This window comes from Ochotona princeps, chromosome 18, assembly GCF_030435755.1.
Source record: "Ochotona princeps isolate mOchPri1 chromosome 18, mOchPri1.hap1, whole genome shotgun sequence".
Taxonomy (NCBI): domain Eukaryota; kingdom Metazoa; phylum Chordata; class Mammalia; order Lagomorpha; family Ochotonidae; genus Ochotona; species Ochotona princeps.
Window position 1 is genome coordinate 27,124,241 of NC_080849.1, and position 16,745 is coordinate 27,140,985.

Genomic DNA, 16,745 nt, shown 5'->3' on the forward strand with positions numbered 1-16,745 from the left:
GCTGGATGGGAAGCAGGGCTGCTGGGATGAAACTAGTTCCCATGTGGGATCCTGGCACATTCAAGGTGAGGACTTAAGCTACTAGGCCACCCCCACTGGGCCAGATTGTTTTAAATTCAATTTTAATTATTGCTTTGTCTCTTTTGAATTTGTTCTTTGTGTCTCCGCATATTTATTGACAGATGGACTTTCCTTCAGTGTAGAAGCAGGCTGACCTAAATAAATTTGTGTTTATTTTATATACACACTTTCTTTGTGTTTGGCTTTTTTTTCCCAAGATATTTAAGTTGATCTGAGTTCACAAACCTGTGTAAATAGTTGTTATATATATAAGACTGTATTCAGGACACTATTGGCTTTTAATTGCCCTAATAATTGCTCAGGTTTTAATTCAGTTATTTTCAAACCCTATTCGTTTCTGAAAATACAACTTAATTCAGGTAGATTAAATAACATTTTACATTATCTCATTTCATTAAGATATCCTATCAACATAATACACAATTTTAAAATGCACAAATTAATATCATTTAATTGCTTATTCTATACAGATAGAACAATATTAACTAATAAAATGAAGAAAAACAAAATTTATGATGTATTGGCAGAAGTAAGGGCTAATCTGAAAGGAAGACATGGACAAAATCTGCATGCTTAGAAAAAAAGAGATTGGCTTGAAAACCAGGGAAATCAGTGTGAAAATGTATAAACTAAGTGATGACTTCTGATTTTGCTTCCTTCTTCAATTTATAAACCTTGACAATATCTCCAATGATACAGAGATAAAGAGACAAGGAAGATGCTCAAAGGACCAAAGACAGAGTCTCAACTTACAAAACAATTGGATCTGAGATGGGTAAGTAAAGACTTGGGATGCATTTTTCATATAGAAACGTGATCTTCAGTATGCAGTTCCACTCCAAACTACAGCCTCATTCAATACCCTAACATCATGACAAAGCAGATAAATGACCTAGAAGGAGTTGTAGTTAGTCTAGTCTGATTCATACGTTCAGATATGTGCGTGTGTGTGTGTGTGTGTGTGTGTGTGTATTAGTTGAATAGATTTAAAATCACAATGTTTTATAATAATCACTTTATTCAAGTTTATGGTATAATTCTGCAAACATATAAAGAGAGATCATGAAGATTTTTCTTTAGTTCAATTAATATGGATAGTAATAAAATATTTGATTTAAGATTACTACAGACATGTAATTATTATAATATACAGACAAGATGCTCATAGTGTTTATCATGACCACAGTGCTCGCTCTGTGTTAAATTTCTGGTGAGTGCATTACATAAGTGACATGTTTAAAAAATTTGGAATCCCATGAGATTAATTTATTAATTCAGTTTTACAAATGGGTTAACTTAGACTGATTGTACTACTATAAGTTGTAACTAAATACTCAATGCTAAAAATCAAATGAATTTTTTATCTAACGTGATACATTTTCAGTTTGGTCTTAACTTATTCGAGTCAACTTTTTACCTTTTATAGTTCATATTATACTGTATACAATGAACCTAACCATCTGATAAATGTAGTTGTTACCGTCCTGGAGTTGTTAAAATAAAATCATCAGTTACAAAACAGTATTTCTGGGCCAAGAAATATGTCCATTTTAACAAGTACGCATTAATTGGGAAAAAACACATCAGAATTTCAGGGAGAAGAAAAAAGGAGATGAATGTGACATAATGTTGAAGTATATATAAATAGTGATATTAACCATTTATGCCACAACAAGGACTTACAGAACCGTTGAAAATATCATGACAGGAAGAGGCTTGAAATTTCACTTACAACATTCCATACATTTCCACTTACACCTGATCATGGAGAGAATGAAAATCTTCCTCAAGGAGGGTGATCTTCAACTCTGCCAAGTGAATAAGCCTAAGATACTTTCTGACAAAACTTTAGAAAATCAGGAAACACGATGTCTTAGGGTATTTACAACTCGTTATTTTTGTCTGTGGCCACAAAACATGTTTATTCAAAGAATTTAGCGTTCTTCTGGATTGGTCAGCACAAAAAGAACGACAAGATTTTCCCCAGAGCGTGAGGTTCATTTTAATTAGTAATGCAATCTATATAGTTGCCAGATAAACACAAGGATATGTAGAAAACTAGAATGAATCTGTGTGAGCACCACCCACAGGGAAGGAAAAGTTTTTGTTCTATGTAAATTTGTCATGTTCACTTGAAACAATAGACATCAATGAGCATAAGATATAAATTTAAATACAGTGAAAATAAGTGGACGATAGACTCCAGATGTGAAGGGGTTTATGATCAACTCTATTTCTTCAATTATCTGTTGAGCTTCCACCACTTGCTAGCCATGTCGTCTGTGTTGAATTTGATTGTAATGCTGATCACACTGGTGTGAGAAAATTCAGGAAAAGTGATGTGCATTAAATCTTAGTACAGTATCTGACATAAGTAGATACTGTTTCTAATTTAAGAAGTTTAAACAAAATTTTCTTAACAACTGTGCTTTTTAATTATCTATTGGTTTGTTTATTTTTGTATTATGTGTTATTTTGTTGAGAGATATTCTTGATACTATTCGTCTATTTTCATATTCATGACAAAAAATTCTTTAAGTCTCTACCCTAAAACCATGTGCTCAAATAGATTTTTGATCAGCCATAATCAAGCATTCAAATACTTAATGAAACTGAAATAAACATTTCTAACACTAATGGGTGAGGAGCTTTCCGGACAAATCAGAAGGTGACCACAGCTGGCCTCATTCAGTATAATAACACAAACAGAAGACCTTGTAAAAGCAAAACGAAACAGAACAGAAAAACCTGTTACATCATGCACTGTAATGATTCAGAATAATTAATTTTAGTCATCAAAAATCATACAACCTAAAATAGCCACAAGAAATGAAATAGCCCAAGCATAAGTGGCCACAGACCTGAAAGCATTTGTTGCTGTCTTGTGCGTTAGATATTCTCGATATTTCTGGTACATTTCATATTGATGGCCCTCTCATCCTTCTCCTTACGGTCCTGTAAGAAAATAGGATTTTCTACCATGCCCTGCTGAAGCTTTGCTTCAAATCTTGGCAGCAGCTACGATGGAGTTGCTACCTGACTCTCTTCTAAAAAATGTATTATCCCCTAATGGTACATCCTCACTTCCCCACCCTTCCTTAGGAGAGAACAGTCTGTGGCATTTTAGAAATATGTGCAATAAATTGACAGACACAAGCACCCTAAAAGACTATAAAGTAAACATGAATCCCCTTTGAAAAAAAACTTTGTATTTTCATCACAACCCTTGTAAGCTAACACACTGCACTGTTTACAGTCTTCCACTACAATATATTTTGAAATGATTACCTTCTTCTGAGTCATTTGTGTCATAATGCGCTCCATAGGTACCCATAAAATGAAAATGTAAGCCGTTTTTATTGGCCACACTACATCTTAATTGAAAATATTAAAGGGGATTGCTCTCCTACTGATTTTTTCCCTCCATTTAATTGGCTAATCATATGATATTTTTAATGGAATAATCGTGAAAGAAAATATGAATCTAATTTAAATTCAAACTGGATTTGGGATATTTAAGAGATTATCCCAGAGTAGCAGAGGGTACATGAGGCAATAAACATCTGTTCATTCCTGACCACTAGCCTGGGTGTTTATGAGCTTGGGGGATATTTATTTTCAGGAGACATGATTCTCTACATTTGAGCTTCAGCTATTTTACTGCTGTGTTTTTTAGTGAAAATTTTTAAATTTATCAGCAGATTTTTGTCCATTTTTCACTTCTGTTTTTGCACTTATATACAAATGCAGTTCTGATGAATAAGAAATTGTCCCAGGGAATTACTACATCCTACTGAGATGAAAAATCCATTCACTTATGTATCCTTGGCTACAATATAGTGTAACAAGATAAACCAAACCATGGAACAGCAACAGGGCATCTCTTCGTGCAAGATCCTCACAGCTTTAGTGATAAAAGAGAAAATATTTCATCTGTGCATTCATTCAAGTGTTTTGGATTGTCAATCATAGTTGTAACACTGAAGAAGCCATTTGGAGCTACATGAAAAAACTCAATCAAACTACAAACCGTTTGCAGTGTAGTGAGGAGCACAGAGCCTACCCATATGAAACTGTAAAGACTCAAGGTGTGTCACAAGCACTTGGGACAACACTATAAAATCGTTTTTCTATTTCTGTAAGTGAATGACATGGGGCAAACTTGATGCCAGCTTTGCCAATCTCTATTTTATGTTGTTGTTATTCAAGAAAATCTCAAGATCGCATCGAATTTCCAAAGATACGGACAGTTTTCGATGAAGCTGCTCTTTTCCATTTCTAACGTCCCACAGCTTGAGTGTCCTAAGGCATCAGGCTTCAAGCCAATGGGTTTTGGGTGACTCTTATTTGAATCCAAGTATCTGTGAAAGTGTCAGTTTATTGGAAATGATTCCTGCTTCCTTTTGGTTGTATTACTATTAAATGGATTGCTCAGGTCTTTTATAATGCATGCTTATGATGAATCTGCCAATAAATCACCTATTCCATGTGTTCAAGCCTAGATTTTGTAGCAATGATTAATGCTGACATTTGCGATAATGCGAAAATTTTGATATTTCACCATGGATGCACAATATTGTCAATCACCAAAGATCATCATTATGCTAGATGTACATCCTGATAGAAGACATATTCAGAAAATATGTACTTAATATTTGAATTCATTTATAATATAATCTGCTTTTCCTCTTTTTTTGTCACTTCCCTGTAACCTGAATGAGTTTACAACTTTACAGTCTGACTTTCAGGCTACCTGTGACGTGAGTATGGTTACAAGGAAACATAAGGGATTTTAAATGATTTTAAAAATCTGCCTGGAAGAAAAATTGCTAAGACAACTTTAAAATTCTATATTTCAGGCCCGGCAGCGTGGCCTAGCGGCTAAAGTCTTCGCCCTGATCCCAGCAGCTCCACTTCCCATCCAGCTCCCTGCTTGTGGCCTGGGAAAGCAGTTGACAGCCCAAAGCCTTGGGACCCTGCACTCGCGTGGGAGACCCGGAAGAGGTTCCAGGTTCCTGGCTTAGGATCGGCGCAGCACCGGCTGTTGCGCTCACTTGCGAAGTGAATCATCGGATGGAAGATCTTCCTCTCTGTCTCTCCTCCTCTATATATATCTGCCTTTCCAATAAAAATAATAAATCTTTAAAAAAATTCTATATTACACTATTAAATCACATACCATCCATTTTTGTATTAGATCTTTTAGTGAAAAATGTAATATTGTACTGGAATTTAAGCACCCAAAGTTGTATTGATGTCAGTTGTGTAACTGATGAGCTTAGACCACTAGACCAGAGCAAATTTCTTTTCAAGGTGAGTATCTCATCAAATGGCCATTCGTTTTAATTTGGGAAGAAGATTTCTGTAACAACTTGTTCAGAAATCAGAAGAAAAAAAACTTTATAAATAAATGATACATTGGATGAAAGATCAAAATTTAAAAAGAAAAAATAAGTGACACGTGAGGCAGAAATGAGTAACCAAATATGGTTTCTGACTTCACGTTGTTTTTCCTGTTCTGGTATATCTAAGTTCTGCTATCGAATGTGCTTGGTAAATAAAAGGCCTCACGAAGAATAACTAATATGAACTCCTCAAGAGGGCTTATACATACATACATACATACATACATACAATTATTCACCACTTAATACTCTGAGCATGTTCTGTGAAATATTTCATTAGGTGATTTCTGTCATTGTGAAAACACCGCTTATTATATTTAAATAAATTGATATGGCTGCAACATACTAGACAATGTAACCTTATGGTACCACTTATGTATATGCGTTTGACCATTGATTAAAACCTCAATCGGGAGAAACCGATGTCATTTATTTGGTATTTACTCTGTATTTTATCACCTATAATCTCAGTTGACAATTGAGATAAACAAGTTAGAAGTGAGGAGCATGGTTTTATTTTAGTTGTGCTCTAAATATATATTTTTAAAATTTTCCTAGTCAACCAATTTCCTTCTCTAGTACTCACCTTCAATGTGAATAAAACGAGAATTATTAGATCGGTGACCTCAAGATTTATTCTACCATTTCAGGCCCTCACCTTCTCATTTTCACATCTCACGTATAATAAAAATTTGCTAAATGGAGGTGGGCTTGTGCACTAAAAGAAGTCAAAAATAGGCAAAAATAATTATAAGAACCCTCCGAAACTACCCAATATTTTTTTCAATTTTCCCAACATTTTTAGCCATTTTTGTTGCCCAAAAATTATTCACGTGAGTCTAAATTGGCTTTGCAACCGTACCACCTTTTAAGGCATCAGCCTCTTTCCAATGGTATGTTTTCCTTTACTAATGTTGTGAAACTGAGAGTTTTTTTGACATGAATTCCATGCTATAAATGTTAGCTTTTTTGGTTTCTGGAGATTTAATCTCTGACATTTTACATATATTGAAGACCAACTCATAAGCAACTGTCTCAAGGTTGATATAATTTTTCTACTCCTAAGCGACTTAGGACAGTCTGATTATAAAATGCAAATTTAAAAGCCATAAGTATCCAAATGATACATACAGTAGAGTAAAATTTACATTTATATTTTCTTATAAACTTTCACATTTTGTTTTCCAAATATTAAAAAGATAATACGAGATATTATCTGAGGCCTCCTAACCCTTGAAATGTTGACACTGTTTTCTTGCGAGCCCATGTGATTAAAGCAGTACACCATTTTCACTACGGTATAAATTAGGGCATTAGAGTATATTAATATAGTCCCTTGCCACTCGGGAGCAGCTGAAACTTGGAATACCTGAAACCTTCAAGAGTAGAAACAAGGTACATACACAAAAATCCAATTACTCTATGAACGAAATTGAATAATTTCATGGAGACTCTAGACAAGTCCTTAAAAAAGCTTTCTGTTCCTTAGGCTAATAACTGTTCATGGTGTTGGGTATGCTTTAGCACATCAAGAAAAGCTGAAATTATTTTACATTTTAGTCATTATTTTGGAAAAAAAAAATCTGGTATTTGAAAGCAGAAGTAGTTTTGGTCAGCCAAAACATGGATCAGACTTTCCTCTGATTTCTAATATACTTCTGAGGGAATCCTCTCTTTAGTTTTACAGCTTAAATTATTTAAACGTGCAAGACAAGTCAAGAGCAGTAATGACAATGCAGAGAGGCCAGTCAAGTTTGGAATATGTGGGTCTGCTTGAATGAAAGGGTTATTTTTTGGTGAGACAGTCAAAAGATGCATGATATTAGGGTTATACAAGAAACAAGAAGGACAAGAATATTCTAATAAGATTACAGGCATGTCAGAAAGAAGAACAAATATATATGTGTGTGTGTGTGTATATATATATATATATATGATAAACAATAGTGTAAATTGCTACCAATGATAAAGAGAAAAAAGATTATTAGAAATGATGAATGTATGAATTTAAAGGGAAGTGTGGAAAATGTGACATATTTCATTGAATCACTGAACTATTTCTTCTCCACTCCACCAAACCCAAAAGTTACACAACAAAATCTGGTATAGGGACAGAGTTTATAACCACCTATTAAAAGGAAAGAAAGTGATAGTCAGTTTGTGTCAACTTAACGAATTGTTTCCCTCTTTGGAGTATAATGGAGACATGGTACAACTGATTGAAAATTAATTCTTGAGAGTTTAGCTCTGAGATACTCATCATAAATATTAAAATTTCTCACACATCATATGTCTTTCTTAGCCAATATCTTTGCATAACCTCTTTTTAATGGTGGACATTGCCTCTAAGCCTCTCGCTTAAACTGTTACATGCAAATGGCTCATCTTCTTATGAACCTCATTACTCTATTGAAACTTTATAGGACATGAAAATGACAGAAAATTTAGAGTCCCCCACTGTCATTACGATCACATTAATTAAGCAATAAGACCCAGCAGTGCAGGAACTACATTGTGTTAATTCATATCATGGGATGAATGTTCAAAGTGGTACTTGGGAATGAAGCCACAGGACTCCCATTAACGTCATGAGGCTATGTGGATTAATGTTGGACACCTGCTCCTCAACTCTGTCACTGTGAGAAACAATAAATTCTGACTTGTCTTACCCACCTTCGGAAATGTGGCTGTGTCACACCTCTGCTCTTCATGTCTGTTCAAGATCATGTTGTTTTCCAATATTAGTCTTCATATTAAACTCTGATTTAGAAATAGTAGGCACATTCAAATGCTTAAAAAGAAAAATTAAGAATATTTGGAGGATGCTTAATTTTGTGAAAAGATGCATTTTAATGATTTCGTGCTCTCATGTGGGTAATAAAGTATTTTGAGTGTCGTAGAAGTCCACCTAACAATATAATTAGAATATATTTCAAGATCAAATGAGACTCTAGGCCTAAAAAGTTTCAAATATACGAAGCATAATATATGTCTGCCATATTTCTTCATATGTAATATATGTAATATTTGGTTTTTCATATCTCTTATATTTCTTGAAGCACCAAGAAATCTCACACTTAAACAAATCAGTTTTCTTACTCTGTGTCTTCACTTTCCTGTTTAGTGTATTCTTGCACTAGTGATACTTTCATACTAAAAAGGAATTATGTGTTCTTGCAAGTATTCTTAAATTGCTATCTGTGGATGAAAATCATCATTGTCACCTGGAAATGTGTTAATCTGTGATGCATGGGACCTCCCCCACAGCTCTTCTAAATAAGAAACTCTGGAGGCAGCACAGAAATCTGTATTTTAACAAGTTCTTCAGGTGATTTTGAGAAATGTTCAATTAATAAAACAATGTCATATTCAAAGAAAAAATAATATGCCATTAACTCTGATTTTTGTTTTATCTGTTAGAGACAGAATTTTGAACATAGACATATCTTCTAGGTGTTCATGATAATTTTTTAACATTGCCTGTTGCCAAGAATTTAATAAATCATTTGGCTCTCAAACATGCACATGTGTGTGTATATGTGGGGGGGGTGTGCATACGTGTGCTTAGTTTGGGTATTTTTTGTTTCTCTTATTCTGAAATTTCTAAAATTGAACAAGTATACCAAATCAAAGTAAAATTCCACTAAATCTTGGCTATTATATTCCATCACATCAATACTGCTCAGCATCATGTTAACGTTTAGCCTACTTTATTCCCAAAGTTGTTTCTTCTTCTAGCGTAGGGGATGTCTTGAACATGATTTGCACATCCACATCCAGTGCCCAACCTCTTCCATTTGGGATTTACAACAGGAGATTTCACAAATTTGTGGAAAGTGAAATGACAAGATAAGTTCTAATGGTGCAAACATAAAATGAAATTAAGTGCACAAAGAGTCTACAAAGAATTCTTGGGAGTGTTTACTATGAAAAAATTATGAATTTCAATTTTTTGCACAAAATAAGCTTCTTAGTTCAATTTCTCCACGAACCCTTTAACACAGTCTTGTATTTCAGAAGGAAAAAAAAGCTTATTTTTTCCCCTAATGAGTTCCTGTGAGAGTCTGAGAGGTCCTAGAGCTCAAGTTCAAATAATGTCTTGGTGGATTCCACAAAGGCCCGTCTCTTCTACAGCAAGTTCTCCATGGTCTTATCTGGGTCTAGCTCTTCACAAGTGACATCAGCCATTCTGATTAGTTTTTAATTTTTTTTAAACTAACTTCAGGATAAGAAAATAATCTGTCAACTTCTATTGCCTTCTTAAAGTTTATTAACTGCAGCAAAAACAAAAACTGTATACCACTGGCAAGGGCAAAAATCAGACAATGAGCACCATCTTCACAGTAGGTTAAGAGATGAGATAGAAGAAAGTTCTTATTTCAAAGCCAGTTTCTTATTCTTGGCCATTACTTTCAACATTAATTTCAACAAATTTCCGCTAATCACAACAAGTTCATCTTTGTAAATATTGGAGTTTTATTATTTTGCTTTTTACAAAGCAATAATACTAATACCATGTTTGACATAAGATTTATTGCAAAGACTGTAAGAGACAAGGAGACAGAAGTTGACATGCTTTAGTCTGGAATACTGTCTGATGTTGTTCTGACTTCATTGTCTCCTAAGGGCATCTACATGGCTGTACTCTGACCTCTGTACTCAAGGATGTGACAATGAAGTCGAAGACAGGAAATGTTCAGATAAAGAGAGGTAGTAACAGTCATTTGCAGGCTAAAAAAGTAAAACTATGTGTTTGATTGAGGGAGCAATATTATTGAGAAAGGAAATTGGGGGGAATCAGAAATGTATTAGCACTTAATTCTATTACAAATTTTAGGGATGATTAACATTTCAACAAGTGGAAAAGAAAACAACAGGGGACATGAGTAGTGTAATGTCAGTAGTCCAGTTGGGTATTAGCATATGATTTATCAAAAGAATGAAACAGGGTTTATTGCACCTAGCTTAAAGAGACAGTCAAGGTGAACACAAGAACTGAGCAAGAGGCTAGAAAGATAGTTTTCTAAAAACATTGTTTTAGAAATTTTTCCCATATTAATTCAAGTTCCCTCCTTGATCTTCTCAGCATTAAATTAGAAGAAATGTCTAGAAACCCAGAGGTGAAACCCTATAATAGAACTGGTCAAGTTCCACATACAGCCCATTTGAACAAGGACACAAAAACCTAGAGACACTGTATGCCAATTTAATAATCAACCAAGGCTGATATTAGCATAGGGAGATTTTAATGACTCAACACAGAATGACCTGTCATGTGGATGCCAGTCAGTCTTTTCTTTTTTCCAGTTCTTGCCTCTTTCCAGTTGTTTCTTTGACAAAACGTTATATCCAGGATGGAAATTATGCCTGTGTTCAGCAACATGTACAATCACTCACCAAGGCTAAGCCGACTACCACATGCCCAAGTGCCCAATGTAGCAGAGCGGAGACTAGCACTAACTCTCCAAGATGAGAACATTTTGTGTAGTGATAAGGTGGCTTACGTAGAACTGCTTCCATCAAGACAGGGACTGCATATTCTGAATGTTGTCTTCCACACTCAATAATTCTGATAAAACTAATAAACATGGACTTACAGAATTCCTCATTAATCATTGCTGTATCCCAAGCAGCATACATCTGATGAAGAAACTACTTTAAAACATAAAATATGTGGCAATGGACCTGTATCACTGAAATTCACCGGTTTTTCCATGTTCCCCAATATCCTGAGATAGTTATTGAGTCAGAACTGTAGAATGACATTTTGATTATTCAACTATAATTCCTCTTAAGTGGCAGTGTCTGAAGCACTGGTGTAGGGAATCCAGAAAGCTGAATCATCTCCAAATCAACCTTTAGAGTGTGATGCCAGATATAGGATCCTGTCGTCATGATTCATGGGCCCAGGAATCAAGAAGCTAAAAACTGAAGGATAGCACTTCTTATGCCTTATCAACTAGTAGCAAAATATCTCCTTTCTGGTCCTGTGACCTCATTTCCTGCTGTTTTAGGGTCTTAACTTCAAGTGGAAGGATAGTTCTACCAGGGGATGTATCAGTAATTCCACTAAACTAGAAGTTAGGGTACCACTCTGGACTCTCACTGTTGAAACAACAAACAGAGAAGGAAAATGAAATTACTGTGTTGGCTAGATTGATTGATTCCAACTACCAAGGCGAACTGGAATACTGTTTTGTAATGAAGATACTCTCTGGGATACATGAGATTCCTAATGGTATCTCTTAATATTGTCACATCTTGTGATTAAGCTCAATGGGGCATAGCAATAACCCAGTGCGGTCAGGATCACTAATGGCCCAGAATCTTCAGGAATGATGTTTGGATTACCAACCAGGCAAAAACCCATCATCAGTGGAGGTGCCTGCATAGAGAAAAAATAAATTAAAAAAAAGAGGGAGAAAGGGCCCATATAATGTGTAGTGGGACAAGGGAGTTGTAAATGCAAGCTACAAATATATGACCTGTTATAGAAAAGTGGACTGTGTCATTAATGCTCCTGTTTATAGGTTAAACATGCTTGTGTATATGCTTGGTTTTACATATTTAGCAAATATTTTTTCTCTCTTGTATTTCCTTATCACATAAGATAAAATACATTGAGTATGCATCATAGTATTTAACTCTTGCCTATTTTATTGAATACTATTTAAGTTACTAAATACCAGGAAGAGCAAACATCATTAAAAATCTTTACCTTATCTTGTAAGGAAATATGTTAATGCATTTCAGGTTGACCAAAGGGTTTTTTGTGTCATAGCATGTGCAGTGATAATCCTGTGGGTTTATTTGAAAATTAAGATGTGTTAGGATGTCAAATTGATAAGAAACTGATATGTTCTTATCAGTTGTAAGCATGTCCATTATTATGGAGTCACACAGTGGTCACATGCTTGTTTAAATATTATGTCTAGGTACATCTGTGAGGGGGTTTGGATAAGACTAATACTTAAATTGGTAAATTGAGAAAGCCAATTTTCCTGCAAGATGTGAGTGGGCCTCAACCATTCTGTTCAAGACCTAATCACCGCGTGCAGGTCTTCACTGCTGCAGTAACTGTCCCAGCAAAGCCTTAGAATGCATTTTCCGGCTTCCTCGCTATCACATACATGCACACATACATGCACACATACACAAACATGCATATGTGCAAGCCTGCTGGCATACATGCACACATTAAGACTAAAATACTATTGTTTAGTTATTTTAGCAATTTCATATTATAATTTAAAAGATAAACTTTGAATTTACAGATTATGGTCTAAAGGGAGTTTCACTTTAAACTGCAGCTCTTCACTTAATATTGGAAACCAAACACATGCCAAAAAAAAATGTTAAGATTGCATAGTTCCAGCTGGACTTGAACTAAGTTTTTTAATTCCAATGCGTTCTTCCCAATATATCACATTACCTCAAGAAAGAAATTATTAAATACTTAATAGGTGTTAGATGTTCCTCTATTAAAAAGAAAAACGCAATTACTACTATAGCCACATTGTGTCAAGAGCCTTCTAATCAAATTTGTGGTAATCATAACTATTATAAATCCTCATAATTATTGCATACCCATTGATGTAAATGCTTTTTGTAATGTTTAAATTACTCTGCAAAATAGATTTCCCATAGTAATGAATGTACTGCAAGTCACTAAGCAAGCCTTGGATCCAGAGCAAAAACATCACGATTGAATCCAGATACTTTTGCACAGTTGCATCAAGATGTCTCCACTCTGAACCACAGTCAGTTCCAAATGAGAGAGTATCAAACATTCAGAAAAAAAAAGTGACCTGTTTTGTTTTTCATTTTTGTCCAGCTGGGCTTTTTGAAATTGCAAAAACAAATATAAAACATTCTTCACAGAAAGGGCTAGCATCCTACCTTTGTTTCTGAGCAGGAATCACACTATACTCAGAGCCAACAATGTGTCTTGAGCATCCTAGAAGTACGTATCTGTTGAGCTTAATATAACTCAAAGACAAAGTAACCTGTGTTCACCTAAGCCATGGACCTTTCATGGAGTACAGTCACACTGGAGGAGCTGAAGAAAAAAACCTGTCTCAGTACTGGGCAATGATGATGAACCTGCTGCAAGCTAGGACTGCACGGCTACTTACATACAATTTCCCCATACATACATGAACATGACACTTTTAACAGATGCAATGGAACCAAATCTGTGCTAAGTGTCCCTAAACCACAAATAGTCTTAGCATTGTAGAGAATCGATTTACAGTTTGAGCAGGCATCTGAGGACTAAGTAAGTAAATGGGGGGGGGGGGGGGGCTTCCCACCACATCCCTGTCTCGTTACGTCTTAATGTCATTCAAAAATAAATAAATAAATAAATAAATAAATAAATAAATAGTGTTCTGGACTCAGCATGGTTACCTTGCTTTGAACGTGCCAGAATCCCTTATAGGCACCATGTCTAACTCAGGCCGCCCATTTCTCATCCAGCTCCCAGCCTGTGGCCTGGGAAAGCAGTCCAGGACAGCCCAAAAACTTGAGACCCTGCACCCATGTGGGAGATCTGGAAGAAGTTTCAAGTTCCCAGCTTACGATCAGCTAGGCTCTAGCCATTGCTGCTGCCTGGGGAGTGACTGAATCAATGAATGGAAGATCTTCCTTTCTGTCTCTCCTCTTCTCTGTATATCTGATTTTGCAATAAAAATAAATAAATCTTTCAAAAAATAAAATAAATAAATAAAACATTTGAAGAGCAAGTATCTGCGCTAATAGACTTCCCCATTGATGAAATGGAATAAATACTCATCTGGGAAGAAAAAAATGCAGTAATTCATCTCTCCTCACTCCTCCGATCTGGGGCATAACTTAAGACTTGATATTAAAGTGTTTCATTTGTAGGCAATTAGGTTTAGGATTAGATTCTGCGACCTCCTTGTAGCTGAGAACAATAGTCTGATTTACAACAAGCTTATTTCTACCACTTTATCCCCTCACATATCTGTTCAAAGCCATCACTGCCTTCATCAAAACAATGTCATTTGTACTTATGAACGTGTTAGAGCTGGTAAGGGGAAGGCTCTGAAGGAACTTCACCACTGTGGCTTTTTTCCCATCTGAATATCACGAATCCTGTATCTCACCATGGTGTAAGGTCTCTGATTACATCAACCTCTCCAAATTATGCTGAAATGAAGGCCATTCAATTTGCTACAATCAGTAACTTTCCAAAGAGCCCAACATAATTGATTTCACAGTAATATAGGCATAGGTGACCGAGAGCCTCAGCTTCATTTAGACGATGTTTTTTTTCATTCCAAAGTGCAGTATTCAATAGAAATCAATTTTTTTCCTCCAACAGTTGGCAGCCAAGCTTTGGCACATACTAAGTTTTTTTGCTCATTTTTTTATGGTGCAGAAACATGAAAATTGAAATTAATGCCCACAGTGATCTAATAGGAGTCGACAGGCTTTAGGTGAAATAACTTCTTTTTGGAGCTTGCCCTGATGAGGCTCTCAGCCAGCAGGCAAGCAGCCAGACTGGATGCCACTCAGATCTCCAGCAACATTTGTTTGTAAGGTGGATTCTCATCACCCTGCCCATGGAAAACTTAGCAACCTACATGGTGTTTTCTCAAATGCTGGCATCTGTTGTTCGCCTACTGATATCTATTTGCCTATTGATTAGCTATTGAGAGTCCGATCTGATCAACACTCACTTTTTCACCAGTGAAAGCTTATTAGCTGTATTTTTTTTCAGATTCACAGGCCAAGTAGAATCCAATCTTGGAGTTTTTAATAGATAACAGTACATGGGGGAGTACTTAGCTTTACTGCCTAGAAGAAGAACAATTCAAAATATGTGGAAAAAAAGCCTGTTTATGACCCCAAAGTGCTTTGAGTCATATACTCTTTGAGTTTCCACTAAGGAATTAGACCAGCAATTTTAAGGCAAGTCATGATTTTTCTTTTTTGACTAAGCCTACTGGTTGACAATGGAAAGAAAAGCACATTGTAGCTAGAGCCCACTGCATTAGATTCAGGTCAGCTGTAAACCAGCACAAAGAAGACCTGGGTAAACCGTAAGAAGTATACTTTTTTCTAACATTAATGTGATACTCATAAAATTACCATGAAAACTATCTTCCCCATGTTTAATAATCACTAGTGCATAGAGCATCTATTGGCAACAAGCTGGATAATCTTGGGTAGTGTTTATAATGCTCTCAGCCTTCAGTCTTTTCAGGCTATAACATTGCAGCAATAACAAAACTCCTCAGGTACTTTCACAGGGTCAAACCAAGTAATAATCTGCCTGTAGTCATGAAATACTGCATAACTGTTATTATTATAAAATTATGCTCTACTGCTTAAATCCCTTTGCTTGTTAGCTGTCAATGAGTATGAGTTAGCACTAAGTAATGATATATATTCAGATTCTACAGATCCAAATCACATCACACACCACATTTTTAATGCCAGTGCAATACAAAAGAAAACTCATTCATTTAATTTACAATAGAGTCCAATATGTAATTTCCAAAGGTTACTTCCTTTGGAAACTGAGGAATTGAAAAAGCAACTTTGATAATGTGGGCATTTGCAGATCTCATGCTTGGCTCTGATCCTTTGGGATCAGAATTTTGGTAGCAATAGAACAAGCAAAAATTATAATTTAGTTTTCAAAATCTAGTAGCAGGGAGGCTAAACCAACTTTCTGATTGGCTAGTTAAATATTTGTGATGTCATCTGTGTGCTGTATAAAATTATCAGCCAAAAAATTAGCCTGCTTTAGATTTACTAAATTTCCAGTCCTGTCAACAGTTACCTGGAGAGGGTGAGAACAATGAAGCCGTATGTGACCCACATACTAAACATACTTTACTCCTGATGGGTCGTAAGCTACCTGAGGCGTGTGCCTTGGGAAGGGTACATAGGTACCATTAGAGTTACCATACCATTTTCTATTCCCAGGCTGAGCGTTGTTTTGTCTGGGTACCATCAAGCTTGTTTTTACGCAGTATCTAAAAAAAATGAACCATTGTTTCTTGTTTTATTTGTTCAATCGTTAACACTAGTGCCTCTTTCCTGGTTGCCCTCAACATTCACCACATTGGGAAGACACTACTGTCTGTATGTGACAGAAATACTTTAAATCACTAAGAACCTTTATGGAAACACAAATACTGTGACACAGTAAGTTTAGCACCTTCTTGAGATGCCCATATCCCATGTTAGAGTGCTGGTTCAAGTCACAGCACCTCTGCTTCTAAT